Here is a 21,086-nt window from a genome sequence, read left to right as displayed (position 1 = left end):
TATAAACACAGTAAAATGTTAACCTCACTTTGGATATTTTGTCGTATTTCTTACCATGCAAACTACAAAACATGGCACTTTATAATAAAATGAAGCAATACATCAGTTTCATAATAATATGATGGGAAGATTTCCAAATAAATAAAAAAGATATAAACATAAAAACCAAAACAAAGAGCAAAATTATTTTTATTCATAATTGGTTTCAGAAAAGGCATTCTCTGACTTTTGAATCTTAAGTAATTTGTGTGCAAATGTATTCATAACTTGTGACCTTCCACATTTAGCCATGTTACATCCATAGTCTTCGGTGTATTTAATTTATTGTAGACCAAAATAGAGTAGCAAATAAATGCAAACAGGAAGAAAAATTATGCAGGATCATCTAAGAAACATCTTATCCATGCACTGGGACACATCATCAGGGATGCATCCTGTCAATGGGTGTTTCAGGTCTTTCAACATCATACACCATCTCCCATGGGAACCCAGCCAGGGTTTATCAGGCCACAACTTGCCTCCTAGCAACAACCCACAGATCCGTGTTCTTCAGTCAAAGCCACCTTGCGGCTTAACTTGCAGATTTTATGGCCCTCTTTATAGCCTCCCCTGCAATGCCCTGTCGGCTGAGAACTCTATAGATGGATCGACCAACGAATCCTCTGCAACCCACTTTTGTGGGTTTGTAGAATGTTTTCCAGCCTTTGCACTGGCACATCTCCCGCAGTGCTGGGTACTTGGCGCGCTTTCTCTCATTGGGTTCCTCCATCCTCCATCCAGGGCACTGTAAGCTCCAACAGAATCAGGTGTTTGGTGGCTTTGGTGGTTATGATCATATTCTGGGGGAGTGAAGAAGTCAGGGATAAAGTTGTCCTTCCAGCAGGAGAACAATAAACATAGAGCCAGAGCTACAATCAAATGAATTAGAATAAAGCTTATGTACAGGTCCTTCTCAAAATATTAGCATATTGTGATAAAGTTCATTATTTTCCATAATGTCATGATGAAAATTTAACATTCATATATTTTGGATTCATTGCACACTAACTGAAATATTTCAGGTCTTTTATCGTCTTAATACGGATGATTTTGGCATACAGCTCATGAAAACCCAAAATTCCTATCTCACAAAATTAGCATATCATTAAAAGGGTCTCTAAACGAGCTATGAACCTAATCATCTGAATCAACGAGTTAACTCTAAACACCTGCAAAAGATTCCTGAGGCCTTTAAAACTCCCAGCCTGGTTCATCACTCAAAACCCCAATCATGGGTAAGACTGCCAACCTGACTGCTGTCCAGAAGGCCACTATTGACACCCTCAAGCAAAAGGGTAAGACACAGAAAGAAATTTCTGAACGAATAGGCTGTTCCCAGAGTGCTGTATCAAGGCACCTCAGTGGGAAGTCTGTGGGAAGGAAAAAGTGTGGCAGAAAACGCTGCACAACGAGAAGAGGTGACCAGACCCTGAGGAAGATTGTGGAGAAGGGCCGATTCCAGACCTTGGGGGACCTGCGGAAGCAGTGGACTGAGTCTGGAGTAGAAACATCCAGAGCCACCGTGCACAGGCGTGTGCAGAAAATGAGCTACAGGTGCCGCATTCCCCAGGTCAAGCCACTTTTGAACCAGAAACAGCGGCAGAAGCGCCTGACCTGGGCTACAGAGAAGCAGCACTGGACTGTTGCTCAGTGGTCCAAAGTACTTTTTTCGGATGAAAGCAAATTCTGCATGTCATTCGGAAATCAAGGTGCCAGAGTCTGGAGGAAGACTGGGGAGAAGGAAATGCCAAAATGCCAGAAGTCCAGTGTCAAGTACCCACAGTCAGTGATGGTCTGGGGTGTCGTGTCAGCTGCTGGTGTTGGTCCACTGTGTTTTATCAAGGGCAGGGTCAATGCAGCTAGCTATCAGGAGATTTTGGAGCACTTTATGCTTCCATCTGCTGAAAAGCTTTATGGAGATAAAGATTTCATTTTTCAGCACGACCTGGCACCTGCTCACAGTGCCAAAACCACTGGTAGATGGTTTACTGACCATGGTATCACTGTGCTCAATTGGCCTGCCAACTCTCCTGACCTGAACCCCATAGAGAATCTGTGGGATATTGTGAAGAGAACGTTGAGAGACTCAAGACCCAACACTCTGGATGAGCTAAAGGCCGCTATTGAAGCATCCTGGGCCTCCATAAGACCTCAGCAGTGCCACAGGCTGATTGCCTCCATGCCACGCCGCATTGAAGCAGTCATTTCTGCAAAAGGATTCCCGACCAAGTATTGAGTGCATAACTGTACATGATTATTTGAAGGTTGACGTTTTTTGTATTAAAAACACTTTTCTTTTATTGGTCGGATGAAATATGCTAATTTTGTGAGAGGAATTTTGGGTTTTCATGAGCTGTATGCCAAAATCCTCCATATTAAGACAATAAAAGACCTGAAATATTTCAGTTACTGTGCAATGAATCTAAAATATATGAATGTTAAATTTTCATCATGACATTATGGAAAATAATGAACTTTATCACAATATGCTAATATTTTGAGAAGGACCTGTATGTGTTAGAATGGTCCTGTAAAGTTCCAGAACCAAAGCCGAGTATCAGTGGTATGACTAGGAAATTGCTGTTCAAAAGCACTTTCGTCTAATCTAACCGAGCTTGAGCTATGTACCTATAAAACCCTTCATTGATAAAAATGTTTTAAACTATGTATCATCACTTCACAATTATTCAATAGTTTGTGTTGGCGTTTCACATTAGATCCAAATAAAATAATTTACATTTTATGGTTTTAAAATTTCAAAATGTGAAAAGGTTCAAGGATTATGAGAACTTTTTGTGAGGCACTGTATATAAATACAAATTTGAGCAAGCCAGAAGCTGTAGAGGATGTGAGTTTGTTTAGTTTAGCTTAACTAATGTGGTTTTCATCAATGCTTTGCTGTCCAGTATGCATGTTTGTTTCAGAAAGAGAACCTAAGGAACCAAAAAAGCACCATGAGCTGCTGTTTCAGTTGAAGCCAGCTTTGGGATGCCTGGGTGACACTATCTGTTTGGCTACCAGAACGAGGGAGCTGTAAGTGAGGTGTGATAATGCTGGACACGAGCATAAAACTGGCTTAGTCTTCTAGAAACATTCTCTAATCAGCTTGATGCGCTTAGTTAGCAAAGACTGTGGGAAATGAAGTGAAGAAACCCAGGTCAGATAATGAGACTTACATCTGTAGTACAGAGAATAGGATTTCCTTGAAGCTAGAAGAGGAAGGAGAAAGCTCATTATCCTTATCGCTTGTCAGAGGCGAGATATCAAAATTATGCATATTTTGTGAGGCTCTAATCGGAAATTAGTCCAATCCCTCTTTTTCATTTTTTCATTTTGTGTCCATTTTTATAGTCCATGCCTGCAAATATATAAAGCCAGAGCACAACTCCTGTCTTACATCAATGGGCTTCTTTCTTGCAGCCTTTTCATTGTGTCTGAGAAAGATGATGGTTAATTTGAACAGATGGATGATAATCATGTGTGTTGCAAAGTCTCCCTGGAGACAGTCCTCCACCTCTGGTAAGGAACAGCCTGGTTTTTTTTTTTACATCCTTCCAAGGCAACACACAAAATAAAATATGATGTGTGTGGGCAGACAAGGGAAAACAGTTTATCAAGCCACCAACAGAAATTGCAACATACTGTAATCATAACTGACATTGATTAACAGATAGACTGATCGCTCTAGCAGTTCAGTATGATTTCCGCATGTTCGCTGAAATCTTGTTTTATTCAAGAAAAAGTTATTTTTACGAATTTATCACAGTTATAGACTTCTCTGTTAATTTTCCTCTTCGTTTATGCAATCAGAGAAAAACTGTCACCATTTTCTTCCCCTTAAAAACATGTGACAGGACAGGCACAATGCCATGTAAAATATTCATATTCCATTAACCTTTAAAACTTTTGTCATCTTACAACCACCTATTTTAATGAAGTTTATTGGGATTTTATTTTCTGAAAAAATATATAAAGAGTTGCATGCCTTCGGATGCAGCCCCTTCTGCTACCTCTATATTAAATCCAGTGAAACCAAATTCCTACTGAAGTTGCCTATTTGGTGTATAAAATACCTTCAGTATAAATACAGTTGGTGTATGAAAGTTTGTTCCAAAATATCAGCATCATGAAGACCCTGAGCCAATCTGAACACACTACCGCCACAGTCAAACATGGTGCACAGTGGCTGCATTATGCTGTGGGAATGCTTATTGGTCCAAGTTGATCAGGAGCTGAATGGATGCATGGCAAGCCTGGATTAAAAACCTGTTAGATGCTGCAAAAAACTGACACATTGTGGAGGTTCAACTTGCAGCAGGACAGATGGAGACATTTTATTTTGAATCAGGATAATCTTATTACCTACAGCATGCACTGGGGCGGTTCGCAGCTGAGTGTGAACCGGCTGGGATGAAGATCAGCTTCTCCAAGTCCGAGGCCATGGTTCTTGATCAGAAAAGGGTGGCTTCTCCTCTTCAGGATGAAGGGGAGTTCGTGCCTCAAGTTGAGTATCACGAGTGAGGGAAGAGTGGAGCGGGAGACCGACAGACGGATTGGTACTATGTCAGCAATGATGCGACGGCTGTATAGGTCTGTCGTGGAGAAGAGAGAGCTGAGTCAAAAAGCGAAGCTCTCAATTTACAGGTCGATCTATGTTCCTACCCTCATCTATGGTCATGAGCTTTGGGTCATGACTGAAAGATCCCGGATACAAGTGGCTGAAATGAGCTTCCTCAGTAGGGTGGCCGGGCACTCTGTTAGAAATAGGGTGAGGAGCTCGGCCATCCGGGAGAACCTTGGAGTAGAGCCGCTGCTCCTCCACATTGAGAGGAGCCAGTTGAGGTGGCTTGGGCATCTATACCGGATGCCTCCTGGACGCCTTCCTCGTGAGGTGTTCCAGGCACATCCCACCAGGAGGAGGCCCAGGGGACGGCCCAGGACACGCTGGAGGGACTATGTCTCTTGGCTGGCCTGGGAACGCCTTAGGCTCCCCCCGGAGGAACTGGAGGAGGTGTCTGGGGAGAGGGACGTCTGGGTGTCTCTGCTGAGTCTGCTGCCCCGCGACCCGGTCCCGGATGAAGTAGAAGACGACGAGTATGAGTACAATATTATTACCGACCAATTAAAAACTTCTTACAAGGGAACATGTAAGTTGCTACACAGTATTTGTCTTTTAATGGACCGCACTTTTTGCACTTTAATTTCGTAGTGAATATTCAGTGACTTTTGCTCAAAAGCAGACGTTGATTCACCCAAAGTTGCTTTTAATTAATATATTAAAATTAGCTAAATACAATAAATGTCAATTAAAAGTGTGACTTGATTCTTGTTCTTATTGCTGGGAACTGACAAAACTTGTTTTCAGTTTTTTCAATTGATTCCAAATTTACATTCCGGATTCCTTTATTTTAATACAGGAAATGTGCAAAACCCTTTTTAGGCATTGGATCTACAATGATGCACACATCCCCTTACTACAAAAAATGTGTCTACTTTATTTTTATTTTAAATATTGCATGCTTAGTTTATTCTTGATCACAACAAATTTTTTTTTGACATGAGGTTTTTGTTTTGGCATATGATTACTTTTGTCTTGATGACTTTGGCCCACTTGTCAAAAAGTGTTAGAAAGGCCCAGTCAAAGTCCAGACATAAATTTAATTCAAAATCAGTGGAAAAAGTTGCTGTTCTCAAATGATCTTCATTAAATCTCACTGAGTTTATGCTACTGCAAAGAATGGGCAAAAATATCTAGAGTGCAAAGCTTGCAGAGAGATTTCCCAAAGGACTTGTAGCGGTGATTGCAGCAAAAAGTATTTACTCAGGAGGTTGAATACAACTGTTAAAGATTTTGTAAAACTATGTATAATTTTGATTCCAGTTCACAATAGGCACTTCTTTGAGTTAATATGTCACATAAAATCCCAATAAAATGCAAATGTGTTGGTTTGTGATTGTGACATGAGAAAAAGTATCCGAAAGGAGCCTGTTTATTTATTTTACTTTACTTTTTTTAAGGAATCTGTGAGTCATCGCAGCCAACAGCCTGCCTGCAGGCTTTGCCATTCCTCCCTTAAAGAAAAACAGCGAGAGCTTGCTGCTTGCTGCCCAAGGGCACAGGGCCATTGTTTGGCTCAGACTTCCAACTTGCTTCAATAGAAATCTGTTGGGAGGAAATCACATGGTCACTGGACTAACAGCTGCTGGAAATAAATTGCAAATATAACACATCACATGTTGCTTTATCTTAACACCTCAGAAACAATTACCTAAACCTCCTCCTTGTCTGATGCTAATTAGCAGTTGATCAGAGTGTTGGGACCCACAGCCATGGATACAACATGAAAACTCCGGTATGGACTTTTCTGTAACTTTCAAAATAAAGTGCATTTGACCTACTTCCAGCACAGACAAGCAAACTGTAACAGTGGACTACCCATGATGCTACTGGCCGTATAAAACCCCCACCTTTCCAATGGTCCTATCTCTTCTACGTGGGTCACACAGGGACCTGGACAGAGAGACCTAGCTTGCTAATGTCTCTTTGTTGGCAAACAGACATAAACTCTTCAACTGGATCTGAGAGTGTCATAAGATCACGTGGTCATTTGCACAAGTTAAGTACGAATGAATCACAGTTTGTGTACCCAATATCCATTCATAAAAAGGGTTAATTAAGGTATAAGCATTAATTGACTTTCTCTCTGTGTCCTGCAGAAGCAAACTGTGTTCCAGAGAATTCCCTCCAGAGACGCTGTCTCTATGAAGCTGAGTGGAGCGGTTTTCCAAGGCTGAAAGGAGGACAACAGGAGCTGCATCACAGTGGTTACGGTAACGTGCAGTTTGGTGGCCCGACAGAACGAGGCACTCCCCACAGCTAAGGATTAGCTGTAGCTAACTGTTTGTTGACTGTGGACATTTCTTCGAACTTCGCCGCCCTGAACAGCTTTTCCTCAGTACGGTTCAGAGGTTAGGGGTTTGGGCAGAGAAAGATTTAGAATGAAATGATCTAAACGTTTTTCATTTTATGAATTTTGGTTTTGTTTGTGTGAAACTCAGCTATCCTAGTGCTAGCAGGCTATCTGCAGCACACGTGCTCAGTTTTGTGTTCTGTGTTTGTGTGTTTTTAAAGTTAAACCAAACTTTACTTGAAGGGTGATTTTAAACACAGAAGATGGGCCATAACGCGCCGTCCACGCTTATGCATTTTAACCCTTTTATTGACGGTATTTTTAAAGGTGTGTGTTTGATTCTGGTGCTAAGCTATCAGCTTCTTTGTTAGCTTCAACTGCTAACAAGTAAGGACACGTGCTTGTTGCTAAATAATATTTACCCAGGAAGGTTTTTAGTTTTCAGTCCAGTAAATAATAGTTCCCTAAACATTATTTTACTAAACTTGATAACTAAGTAAAAACCATTAAGCCCTATTTCTCCAGAAAGATTTGGCTCTTTTCCAAAATATTTCCTTAAATATTTTACTATTTCCTTAATAATATTTTTTTAAATATTATTTTAATAAATAAAGGCAGCTAATGAGACACCGTTGAGAAATGGTCATCCAGAAGGTTGGTTTTATTCAGCAGATCATTCTTTAAAACATTATTTCAATAAAATAATATTTTATCTGATCTTGCATTGTGAATGGTTGTCTAAAGGTCTGCTGATTATTGCCTAAATTGGTTCCAAGACTAACTTAACTTCATTTCCAGATTCTTCAAGATAATCCTTGGTTCTCAAACATAAACATTGCATGGTAATGTTGCATCACTCTTTTTGGTCATGATTTTCAATCATCTTTAATCAACTTGTTTATATTGTACATAGCCCATTAGTCTTCATTATTCTTTCATTCTGCTTGGTAGTTTAGTTGGATTGTTGAAGCATAGTAAAGAGTTTGTTGATTGAAATATGTTTGACTTTGAGTTGACTTATGTTTGTTAATAAATTCTTGTATTTTAAGAAATTGTGTGAATTCATTCCATATATGTGCAGAGTTTATGCTGTTCAATAATGTCAGAGCTTGGCTCACCCGTTGATTTTGTCCTAATGCCATCACCTTACTAGGCTGGTATTCACAGGACAACCCTTAACAGAGCGAAATATTATTTGATAAAATATTAAATTATTAATATTAAATAATATTTTCAGATTCATTGTCACAAGAGCCAGGATCCAAAATTGGTGATTTTAGATTCATCCAATTCAGTTCTTTATTTATGTAACCCCATTTCAAAACAAATGTCATCTCAGACTACAATATATTTAATATGCAGAAATATAAAGTCATTTCAAAACAATACAATCAGATTCAATGTAACTCAATTTATAATGCCACATATTTGAAAGTTATCAGAGAAGCCATTCATCCATCCATTTTGTACATGTCTAATTCTTGAAGGGTCATGGAAGGCTGATGCCTTTCTCCAGCAATCAAGAAACCATCTATCTTGTCTTTATGCAAACAGAAGCACAAATAAGAAATTCAGGACTACTTATTACAATTGAATAACAGCTCTTGCGCAACATTAAGAAATACTTTAAGCTTGGGAAGCAAAAATATTCACTGATAGTATGATCTGCACAACACAGCAAAGCATGCATGTTTTTAGTATACTGTGAAAATAGTTTTGTTAGAGGGTAATTTCTTCATTTTCTCTGAGAGAGCGGCCTCTTGGCTGTTGGTAGCACTATTGTTTTGCATCATGGCCTGAGGTCTTTCTGCATGGAGTTTGCATGTTCTCCCTGTGCATGCATGGGATCTCTCATGGTACTCCAACTTCCTTCCACAGTGTAGAAACGTCACCCTTCAGTAAACTGTTTGCTCTAGATTATCCTTAAGTATGAGTGTGTGCATGTCTGTCTATCCTTTGTGTCTCTGTGATAGACTGGTCATCTGTATGAGGAACTGCCTGTTTGGCTCTGACAATCTTACAGGTGGTGCCCAAGATTTCTGATGAAAGGTACCAATCAAAGGTAATAAGCGGTTATTATCTTATCTACAATAGAAATCTCTCTTTTCACCTTCATTTAATACAAGTCCAGCTTAGTTGGGTCCAGGAGGATGAAGTTATCTGATAGTCCAAGAGGCGCCTTCTACCATCTAAAAGCAACTTCAGACTGAAAAACATCATTGTGGTTTATGCAAATGCTATTATCTGAGTTTAATGGGGTGTCATGTTTGCAATGGACAGTTTTATGGATTTTATGGTTTTATAGTTTAATAGAATTTAGAAACAGATTAATATAATACAAGAAACCCAGGCAGGGAAATGGTGGTTCATCAATCATCACATTTAAAACAACTAAATTGGTGTAAAAAGCAAAAATATTCTAACATTCTAAGCTACTTTACTGATTTTTACGGAGCCTTACTTTTACATCAGACAGTTAATCTGACCAGAACTAACACGTTCCATTTTCAGCATGTTACACACAGGAAGATCATAGGCAGCTCACCACCTCCTATTTCCATGTCCAGTGTAAAGTATCATAAGCTTGTGTGGAAATCACCTCTGAATGGAAACATGAAAATAATTTTAAGGTTCAAAAACAGCGTGTGTATAAAGTACTATAGTGTTTTTTGGGTTGGAGTTGCTTCAGATGATAGAAGCCTCTTTTAGTCTCAGCCCCTCTTGGTGTAGCCATTAGCTTCAACCTCAAGAAAATCTAATCTGGATTTATACTAAATAGAGATGCTTAGATAGTTAACGACTGCAGGTAAAATATTAACTGCTTAAACCTGTTTAACCGAGCTTCACTTCAAAAATCCTTGCCTATCCCTCTAGGCTGGTACTTTTAGAACAGCTGCAGTGGGTTGTCCCACGTTTGACTTCTAAAAAGTACCAGAAACATTTGCGCTCTGGTTCTGGTACAAGGCAGTTGATCCAATATACACTGAAACATAATCAGCAGAGCTGATATGACGCAATTAGAAAACTAACTTTTGAAAGAAATAGAATCATAATCAGTGAGTTGATAATTTCCCACCTCTGGAACTGAACCAGAAAATCTGAGCAACATCACTTTCAATCTGTTTCTGCATTTGTTTATATGTTAAAGATAATCAAGACCTGGAATTATCTGCTTAATGTTTTTGAAATAATTAACACCCAAAGATTGAAACAATGCAAATGCAACTTAAAACCAATTAAGTGTGCTTAATCAATTTTCTACCTTTAAAACAACGGAGTGAGTAATAAACGTTGTACACTGGTCTTAACAAAGAGATGCATACAGGTTGCTTTTTCCCATTAAAGGAGAAGAACAGACAAAGCAGAGAATCGGAATGAATTATGATAAAACAGCAGAGGTAGAATTGTGATACACCTGAAAACTTGTCAGATTCAAATGCTTCATTCCTATTAGCGATACATAAGAAATGTCAAAGCTGGCATAGTAAACACTCTCTATGATGTTGCAAGTTACTCATGCATGTTTTACATGCTCTTATGCTGCCAAGAGATTGGTCTGTAGAACCTCTGAGAAGCTGAGAGGCAAATTCTCTTGTTGAGGTCAATGTATTTGCTCTCCTTTTTACCATACAAAGCTGCAACGCATCAGCATTTTGCCTTCCTGTGAGCATTTGTTTGCAGGGGTAAAAAGGATATATATACAACTCAGACTCATTTATATAGATGCTTCCCTATTGCTTGCTGCATTGCCAAACCTTTATTTTTATTAAATGAAGAAATTAAACAGAATCCCTGTTTGCTTGAAATAGAGGCGTAGTTTCCCTCCTCCATCCATTATAATGGTTTCCTACTCATGTGCTCTTGCGGTGCACATTGTGCCAGCTGCAGTCATGTCGCCTCTATTAACAATAAAGAAGCACAAAAGAGGAATATTAAGGGTTCGATGCTTCAGCGTATCAGGCAGCCACTGCATCATTTGTCATGCAGCAAGGCTGTCCTTGTACCATCCACATCAGAGAGTGTACACGCGTGAAAATGCATCTCCTCTCAGTTGTGATTAAAATTTGGATTTGTTGGGAGTAGTGATGCGGCAGACTGTGACTTTTCTCAGAGCAGAGTGTGAGCTGAAATTCAGACTCTTGGTGTGTTTTTATTATGTCAGGCATGCCTGAAATACCTAAGATTTCTCAAGTTTAGAACCTTTAATTTGCAGAAACACTGTGGATATTGTATAATAACCATTAAGATCTATATCCATCACAGTAAACATTTTTGAAACATGTCATAATAAGCACCTGAAGTATTTTCATAAAGTTTGTAAATTTTTTTTTTCAGTACAAAAGAGAAATATGCAGGAATATAATTTCAACGATTAATATTTAAAGAATAGTTTGGGATTTGGAGTGGTAATGTGGAGAAGTGGTACCAAAAGAAGACAACAGCAATAAGAGGGATTTCTGTTTCGAGAATCAGTCAGAAATTGTGACCGGATAGTCAAGCTAATATCTTCTTAGACTACTGACAGATTTTAAATTATTTTCATTCATCCAAGTCTAGTAATAAACAAGACAAGTATCTATCAAAAGATTAAAAAAAACATTTTAAAGGATCAGTTGGAAAAATAGCAATTGTTGGACCATTTGTTTGCTGAATATTGGACCATTTGTACATTGCTGGACGCCACTATGCTGTTCAGCGTCATCGGCCATTTTGTACCTCAGGATAGTCTGCTACTACAAATCCCAGCAGGAACCGCGGCTGATAGGATGGGGCGTCGTAGCTCTGATGTCACAGTGGGCTATATAACATACTCTGAAACCGCCCCCATTGCTTTTCAGCTTGGAACCGAGACGTGGTTACTTCGCAACTATGGAAGCAAATCGTTACCATATTTCAAATGAAAAAGCATTTTCAGAAATGCTTTCTCATTTTAAGAATGTATCATTAATTTACTCAGGTTGTCGAAATATAACCAAATCAGAAGATGACACAGATTCGATGCACAGAATTAGATTGAAATGAGGTTTTATTGTTCCAACTTAGGTAGACCTTGATTAGAGTTGTTAGAAGCCAGAGGATGAGGAAGCCCCAAGGATCCGAGCAGAGAGAGAGTGTTCTGGCGGTGGAAATATTTACAGTGCAGATTTCCTGAAGAAGAGTTCCATATGGCGACAGGCAGGCAGACAGATGGGCAGATCGACAGGAAGGCAGGACAACAAGCGATCAGGCAGGCTGACAGAAGTCCACATAACAGAGACTATGTTCCAGCAACAGACTGTGTCAGCAGCTGTCTTAAAAAGCCATGAGCTCATTAGCTGGATGAGTTGCAGCTGAGAACAATGAAGTGCCAGAACCAGCCAGCAGAGATCTCACAGTACCCTCCCCTCAACGATTGCCTCCAGGCAATCCCGAACGTTTCTCCGGATGACGTCTGTAAAAAGATGTAATGAGAGCAGGGTCCAGGATAAGAGAACGAGGTACCCAGGTTCTTTCTTCAGGTCCATATCCAGCCCAATCCACAAGGTACTGAAAACCACGCCCCCTACGTCGAACATCCAGGATACGATTGACCGTGTAAGCTGGATGGTCATCAATGAGACGAACAGGGGGAGGGAGCTTGGTGGGTGGATTCAGGGGACTTTCCGAGACTGGCTTGATCTGTGAAACATGAAAGGTAGGATGAATGTGCATAGAAGCTGGCAACTTGAGTCTCACCGCAGAAGGGTTGATGATCCTTTCTATGACAAAAGGACCGATGAAACGGGGGGCCAACTTTCGAGTAGTATCCTTTAATTTAATATTCTTGGTGGAGAGCCAGACCTTCTGATCAATGCAGTAGACCGGTGCAGTGGAACGGTGACGGTCAGCAAACCTTTTATTCTGTTCCAAAGTGCGTAGAAGTGTCCTCCTGGTCTGACGCCAGATCTTACGACACCTGGAGATATAATGCTGAACAGAGGGGACAACAGTGTCAGATTCAATACTGGGGAATAATGGAGGTAGATAGCCCAGAGAAATCTCAAAGGGAGATAAACCAGTAGCAGAGGAAGTATGAATATTATGGGCATATTCTATCCAAGTGAGATGTCTACACCAGGAAGAAGGGTTGTCATTAATCACACATCTCAATGCTACTTCCAGTTCCTGATTGCATCTCTCAGTCTGCCCATTAGACTGAGGGTGGTAACCAGATGAAAGGCTTACGGTAGCACCAATAGCCCTACAGAACTCCTTCCAGACTTGTGAAATGAACTGCGGGCCTCGGTCAGAGACAATATCCAAGGGCATGCCATGAATACGGAAGACATGAAGAACCAGAAGTTGAGCAGTCTCCAATGCAGACGGAAGCTTAGTTAAGGGAATAAAATGAACAGTCTTAGAGAATCTATCAACAACGCTAAAGATGACTGTGTTTCCGTCAGATGGCGGGAGACCAGTGACGAAGTCAATAGAGATGTGGGACCATGGGCGACTGGGGGTAGACAGAGGTTGAAGAAGACCGGCAGGAGGTTGATTTGAGTTCTTGTTACGGGCACATGTGGAACAAGCTGCGACAAACTCTCTAATGTCGGGATTCATAGTGGGCCACCAGAAATACCTCTTGGTAAAAGTGATCATACGATTAATCCCCGGATGACAGGTAAGTTTATTATTATGAACCCAATCCAGAACTTTATTGATGACGGAGTTCGGAACGAACAGTTTGCCTACAGGACCAGTACCTGGGTCTGGTTCAGATTGTTGTGCCTCCCTGATGTCCTTTTCAATGGCCCAGGTGAGGGCGCCCACAATGCAGGATTCCGGTAAGATGGAAGCTTCAGTCTTGGATTGCTCAGAATGAGAAAATTGGCGAGAGAGAGCGTCGGGCTTGATGTTCTTGGAGCCGGGTCTGTAAGAGATAGAAAAATTAAAACAAGCAAAAAACAGGGACCAACGGGCTTGTCTGGAGTTAAGTCTCTTGGCATTTTGGATGTAAGAGAGGTTTTTATGGTCAGTCCAAATGAGAAAAGGGACTTCCGCCCCCTCTAACCAATGCCGCCACTCCTCAAGCGCCAACTTGATAGCCAGAAGCTCTCGATTTCCCACATCGTAATTCTGCTCTGCTGACGACAAACGACGAGAAAAATAAGCACAAGGATGCACCTTGTTGTCTATAGGAGAACGTTGAGACAAGATGGCCCCTACTCCAATGTCAGAAGCATCAACCTCCACAACGAATTGCGCACTAGGATCAGGATGAGTCAGAATGGGTGCAGAAGAAAATAAAGTTTTCAATTTGCAAAAAGCTTTCTCTGCCTCAGGGGACCAATGGAATGTCTTCAGAGAGGAGGTAAGTTGAGTGAGAGGCACAGTGACCTGACTGTAGTTCTTTATGAACCTTCTATAAAAAATTGCAAAACCTAAGAACCTTTGGAGTTGCCTGCGATCCGTTGGAGTAGGCCACTCTGCCACTGCCTTGGTCTTCTCAGGATCCGTTCTGTACCTGCCTGCTTCAAAAATAAAACCCAAGAAGGTCACAGAAGAAACACCGAATTCACATTTTTCGGCTTTTACAAAGAGTTGGTTTTCATAAAGCCTCTGGAGTATGGTCCTAACATGCTGGTGATGCTGATCAATGTTCTGAGAGAAAATCAAAATATCATCCAGATAAACAAACACAAAGAGGTTGAGGAAATCACGGAGAACATCATTTATAAGAGCCTGAAAAACAGCGGGTGCGTTAGTCAATCCAAAAGGCATCACCAAATATTCAAAATGTCCCAGGGGAGTCTTGAAAGCTGTCTTCCACTCGTCACCCTCTCGGATCCGAACCAGATGATACGCATTGCGCAGGTCGAGCTTGGTAAAAATCTTGGCAGTGTGTAATTGGTCATGTATAGAATCAATGAGTGGTAAGGGGTACTTATTTTTGATTGTGATTTGATTCAACCCCCTATAATCAATGCAGGGTCTTAACGTGCCATCTTTCTTCCCCACAAAGAAGAAGCCGGCGCCAACGGGGGAGGTAGATGGCCGAATGATCCCGGATGCTAAGGAATCCTCAATGTACTCCTTCATGACTCTTCTCTCCGGTCCAGAGAGATTGTATAGTCTGCTGGATGGTAACGGAGCACCTGGAAGGAGATCAATAGCACAGTCATAGGGGCGATGCATGGGTAAAGAAAGAGCCCCCTGTTTACTAAAAACAGATGCAAGATTGTGGTATTCAGGAGGAATCTTAGACAGATCAACAGGCTCAGGTGGTTCAATTTGTTTGCTAGAGTGAGAGACAGCAGTCTTTAGACAATTCTGGAGACAGTAATCACTCCACTTCTCTACTCTGCCCTCCACCCAATTAATTGCGGGATTATGTCTCTGCAACCACGGAAATCCTAGAACCAATTGTGGGGAGATAGAGGAGACAACAAAGAACTCACCCCATTCATGGTGGTTACCTGAGGTAATGATGTGAAGGTGGGGCACTTTAAACTTCACCTGAGATATGGTTTGACCAGTGATGCCCGAAACAGAAAGGGGGTGGTTGAGAGACTGAGAAGGTATCTTAAGTTTGTCAACTAGATCCAAGGAAATAAGATTCTGTTCCGCACCAGAATCAATAAAAGCATCCACTGGACACTTTTCTTGGCCAATAATAATAGTGACTGGAAAACACAGACGAGATATAGGGGAAAAATGGGACATGCTCATCAAAGTCCCCTGACCTATTGACGAGCCCCCTCTTTTCCCTTCTTAGGGCATCTTGCAACATAATGTCCACCTTGTCCACAATACAAACAAAGACCAGCCCCAAAACGACGTTGTCGCTCTTCAGGAGAGAGACGAGTGTGACCGACCTGCATAGGCTCAGGTTCCACAGATCCCTCCGAAGAGGAAGTGGGTGTATCAAGGTAAGCGGTCCGAGGTGCCATAAAGTGCTGCCACTCTGACTTATGATTCCTCTCTGCTTGTCTCTCTCTTAGGCGGTTGTCAATACGGATTGACAGTTTGATTAAATCATCCAGTCTCACAGGTTGATCTCTTAAAACCAACTGGTCCTTTATCTGATCTGTAAGGGAATTCACAAAAATACCCTTGAGTGCCGCTTCATCCCAACCCACCTCCTGTGCTGCCACCCGGAAGTCGATGGCGAACTCCGCCAATGCCCTCTTTCCCTGTTTGAGGGTAAGTAACTTCTTAGCAGCTGTCTCCTGTTGGAGTGGTTGATCAAAGACTTCCTTGAAGTGACTGAAAAAAACAGCATAACTCAGAGACTCAATAGGGTTAGTTGTGAGAAAAGCGTGCGCCCAGCGTAAAGCAGATCCTTTTAGGGAGGTAACAATAAAAGTGATCTTGGAAGCAGCAGTCGGAAACAGAGAGGGGGAACGACTAAAAGCCAACTCACATTGGAGAGAAAACCCACCAAAATTATTAGGGTTGCCATCAAAAAGTTCAGACGGACGGAAATCAGGTTCTCGGATTCCGGATGAGTGGGTTGTGGGTGGCTGAGGATTCTCAGAACGAGCTGGAGGATTGGAAGGAGCGGGTGAGAGTTTGGTTAATATTTCACTTAAGGCATGTACCATACCACCAAGTTCCGTGAGATGGGCATCTGTCGTCCTTTGTTGTTGTAGCAACTGTTGAAGCATGGTCTCAGTGGATTGGAGGCGTTCCCTCCAGGAGGTCTGTTCATCTTCATCTGATTTGTTTTTCGACATGTCTGCTGGCTGGAACATACTATCATTAATTTACTCAGGTTGTCGAAATATAACCAAATCAGAAGATGACACAGATTCGATGCACAGAATTAGATTGAAATGAGGTTTTATTGTTCCAACTTAGGTAGACCTTGATTAGAGTTGTTAGAAGCCAGAGGATGAGGAAGCCCCAAGGATCCGAGCAGAGAGAGAGTGTTCTGGCGGTGGAAATATTTACAGTGCAGATTTCCTGAAGAAGAGTTCCATATGGTGACAGGCAGGCAGACAGATGGGCAGATCGACAGGAAGGCAGGACAACAAGCGATCAGGCAGGCTGACAGAAGTCCACATAACAGAGACTATGTTCCAGCAACAGACTGTGTCAGCAGCTGTCTTAAAAAGCCATGAGCTCATTAGCTGGATGAGTTGCAGCTGAGAACAATGAAGTGCCAGAACCAGCCAGCAGAGATCTCACAGAATGTGGCTGCATTGTTTGACTCATAAATGAAATTAGTTATCAATAATCCTATTTGCATTTTAATTTTCTTCTTCAAGACTGCTCATTCTTTCACTTAATTAAAATGAAAAAGAAAAATACTTTTGAGATTTATTTTTCAAAATATGCCCCAGCAAATAGATACCAAAATTCAATTTGAAATGTAAAATTCGAAAATGAAAAAGCATTTCCAGAAATGCTTTTTCATTGTAAGAATGCGGCTGCGTTATTTGACCCATAAATAAAATTAGTAATCAATCATCCTATTTGCATTTGCATTTTCTTCTTCACAACTGCACATTTTATGCCATAATCAAAAAGAAAACAAAGCAGACATTGCTTTTTCGTTTTCGTGGTCTGCCCGCAAAGTACTGCCCACAACTCGAAAACGAAAAAGCATTCCGAGCTGCGGGCGCAGAAGAGTGACGTCAGCAGCCGCCCTTCCTCAGCTCCCTGCTGACCGAGCTACCCATCTTGTTCGGTGGGAGGTGCTGTGCACGTCTGCAGTGCATTACATTGCAAACGTGCCGCGAAATTGATTGAATTGCAGCAGGACCGAGCTCAATTTGTGGCAGTGGCAGGCAGAACTGGTAGTTCTGCCTGCCTGCGGAACTGCCACAGCCTGCCACCGAAGCTGCCACCGGAACTGCCACAGTCTGCCGCAGGGTGGCACGGGATTCTGCGAGGATGCCAGAAGGTGCCAGACTGGCCGTAAAAGCTTGCCAATGCGGTTGCCGCTGTTTTTGTGGAAGCTGATGCTGATTATCGGCAAATGGGATGTCATTATTGATTATTATTTAATAAACAGCTTTAGACCCATAACATAAGGTGATTGTATTTACTTGACATGGAAAATAAATAGCACTATGTGTATGTGTGACGTGTTGAAAGGATGACGAAGATTTATTGCACAAACGGCCGGTTTATTATAGAGCATGAGCGGCTATTCTGAATCGTCACTCACAGAAAATTACAAATAAATGCTTAAAAACATGCTGGATGTCTCAGGCCATAAGGCTGCCACTGGAACTACCAGTTCTGCCTGCCACTGCCACAAATTGAGCTCGGCCCTGCTGCAATTCAATCAATTTCGCGGCACGTTTGCAATGTAATGCACTGCAGACGTGCACAGCGCCTCCTACCGAACAAGCTGGGTAGCTCGGTCAGCAGGGAGCTGAGGAAGGGCGGCTGCTGACGTCACTCTTCTGCGCCCGCAGCTCGGAATGCTTTTTCGTTTTCGAGTTCTGGGCAGTACTTTGCAGGCAGACCACAAAAACGAAAAAGCAATGTCTGCTTTGTTTTCTTTTTGATTATGGCATAAAATGTGCAGTCGTGAAGAAGAAAATGCAAATGCAAATAGGATGATTGATTACTAATTTTATTTATGGGTCAAATAACGCAGCCGCATTCTTAAAATGAAAAAGCATTTCTGGAAATGCTTTTTAATTTTCGAATTTTACATTTCAAATTGAATTTTGGTATCTATTTGCTGGGGTACATTTTGAAAAATAAATCTCAAATGTCTTTTTCTTTATCATTTTAATTAAGTGAAAGAATGAGCAGTCTTGAAGAAGAAAATTAAAATGCAAATAGGATTATTGATAACTAATTTCATTTATGAGTCAAACAATGCAGCCACATTCTTAAAATGAAAAAGCATTTCTGAAAATGCTTTTTCAATTGAAATATGGTAACGATTTGCTTCCATACGCAACTGGAGCATCATTCTGGAGAAGAAACTCACACGTGGACTTTCATTCATTCTCCCATTGGCCAGAAAACTAAGCGAATTAAGCTTACAAGAATTAGAAGGCTTGTAAGTTTCAACTTTAGTGATCAAAGACGTGGATTTAACACATAACCAAAAAACCAGGAGGTTTCAAGGAAAATAAATTTTAATCCTTGTTTTTTTTGTGCCAGTCGACTAGTGACGGTCCGTCATATTTTTCACCTTTCTGCCAAGGAGGCCAAAGGACGAGGCTGGACCGCTCTCCTGAGTTATCCACGGACGCGTGGAACCTCTCCCCCCCTTTTTTTCTACCTCTCTGCTCCAAGTAAGACAACACCAAGTAAAGTCCGTTTGTTTTTTTTAATTCCTATTAAGATTGCTTGGGCAGGATAGAGTAGGATTTTAGGGTGATTTAGAATCGCCACTTATAGTCTAATGTGTTCGAGGTGTATTTGCATGCCAAGTGTGATTGAATTTTGATGATCGCTGGATTCTGAAGCCGCCGAGCTTTGCAAGTTGGGTTTTACTGTGTGAACCCCTGAGTGCAGGTGCTCTGTAAAGCTGAGCTGCTATAATAACCTTTGGTGAAAATCAACCATTTTCTTTGTCTTCTTCATGTTTTATTGGTTGCCGCCAAAAGTTTTATAACTCTTTGTGTGCGCTGAGCTTGAAGCTTGGGCAAAGTTTTATGACCCTTGACGCCTGGTGGGGGTAGTTACACTCAAAGCTTCGCTTCGCACAATATTCCCCTTGTATTTTGCCATAACTGCTGGTTTGATTTCATCCACACTCAAGGCTGTTTTATTGTGTTTAGTTAGATAATTTTTCCCTTTTGAGTAGAACTTTGCATGTTTGATTAGGTGAAGATTATTGAATCGGAATAGCGAGGTGTATCAGGGCTGTTGATTTAATAAGTATCCACGTAGATAAAGAGAAAGCCTTTGTGTTTATTTTGTGCAAGAGTGATTTGTCAGTCAAAATAAGGTTAAAGTTCCCCACGTTTTGGCAGAAATGGTTGATTGAACAGTGACATCTAGTAATAGTTATCAACTATTACTGAGAATTTAATAAATTTAACTAACATGGTCTTTGAGCCACAATTACAACACCAGAAGACATCTCTGGTTTCGATTAATAAATGAGCATTTTTGGTTAAGAAATAAATTTTCTCAAATTATGATTTTAAATTATAATTCTTGATAAATATTAATTAATCAATAATCATAATCCCAACACAATTTATCATTTTTCATTTACATGTTAATAAAAATATGCAGATGGAAATTATTTATACCCATCTTAATAATCAGTGAAAACATTGTTTATGGCAATCAAACACTTAATATAATCACTGACCAGATTTTTTGCATTTTTCCTCTGGTAATTGGAGGTTTTATCTTTGATGACGAGCTCCAGGCTTTTGAGGTTGGAAGGTCTCCTTGCCATAACCCTAATTAGTTTTTCCACACACTCAATTAATCAGATTGACTGAATTTGGGCTACTCCAAAAAGTTAAAATATAGGTCAGGTCATGTTTGGGTTTTAATATTGAAAATGAGAAATTATAACATCTAATCTAACAGATCTACTGTAAAAAAGATTAACTTTTAGATCTTCTAGAGCCTTGTAGAAAACAAAATACCTTTTTATTGACATCATCTGAGAGAGCTGAGAGAAAGGAAAGCACTACATGTGGTGTGTGTGTTTGTGTCAGCGCCGCTCCCCCTCCTCCACTGGGAGCAGAGTAATTTTATGCTCTAATTCTCTCCTTTAAATTAGGCAGGAGGCATAAAATATGAAAAAGAGAGATATTTTAAGAGGTCACATGATTCCCAGCATAAATACTTAACATGCTCTGGAAATTAAGCATTTTATTATTTGTCATGTGCACAAATATTGTTCAGCTCTCAGTTGATTAATTATGAGAAGTAGTCTCTAATGTCTTCTTTATCCTTTATTTATCCATGAAATAAGATGTGATGCAGCCTTTTAACAATCTGCCAAACGATTTTGCAATAATCCAGGTGTTGTTTTTAGGGCAGGTGTTGTCGGATTAGTTTTGACACTTTGGAATCACTGAAAACTGTTAAACAAGTGTTTATTTTTAGGTTTTTCACCTAATATTGACCTTGTTTTTGCAATTTACAGTTGATGGCCTCTTTTTAATCTGAAGGTATGATCAAAAATCTCTCCCTGTGGTGTATGTGTATTACATGAAGATGTTTTGACATTTTAGT

The sequence above is a fragment of the Girardinichthys multiradiatus genome, chromosome 18, assembly GCF_021462225.1.
Source record: "Girardinichthys multiradiatus isolate DD_20200921_A chromosome 18, DD_fGirMul_XY1, whole genome shotgun sequence".
Taxonomy (NCBI): Eukaryota; Metazoa; Chordata; class Actinopteri; order Cyprinodontiformes; family Goodeidae; genus Girardinichthys; species Girardinichthys multiradiatus.
Note: the sequence above shows the minus strand (reverse complement) of the source record.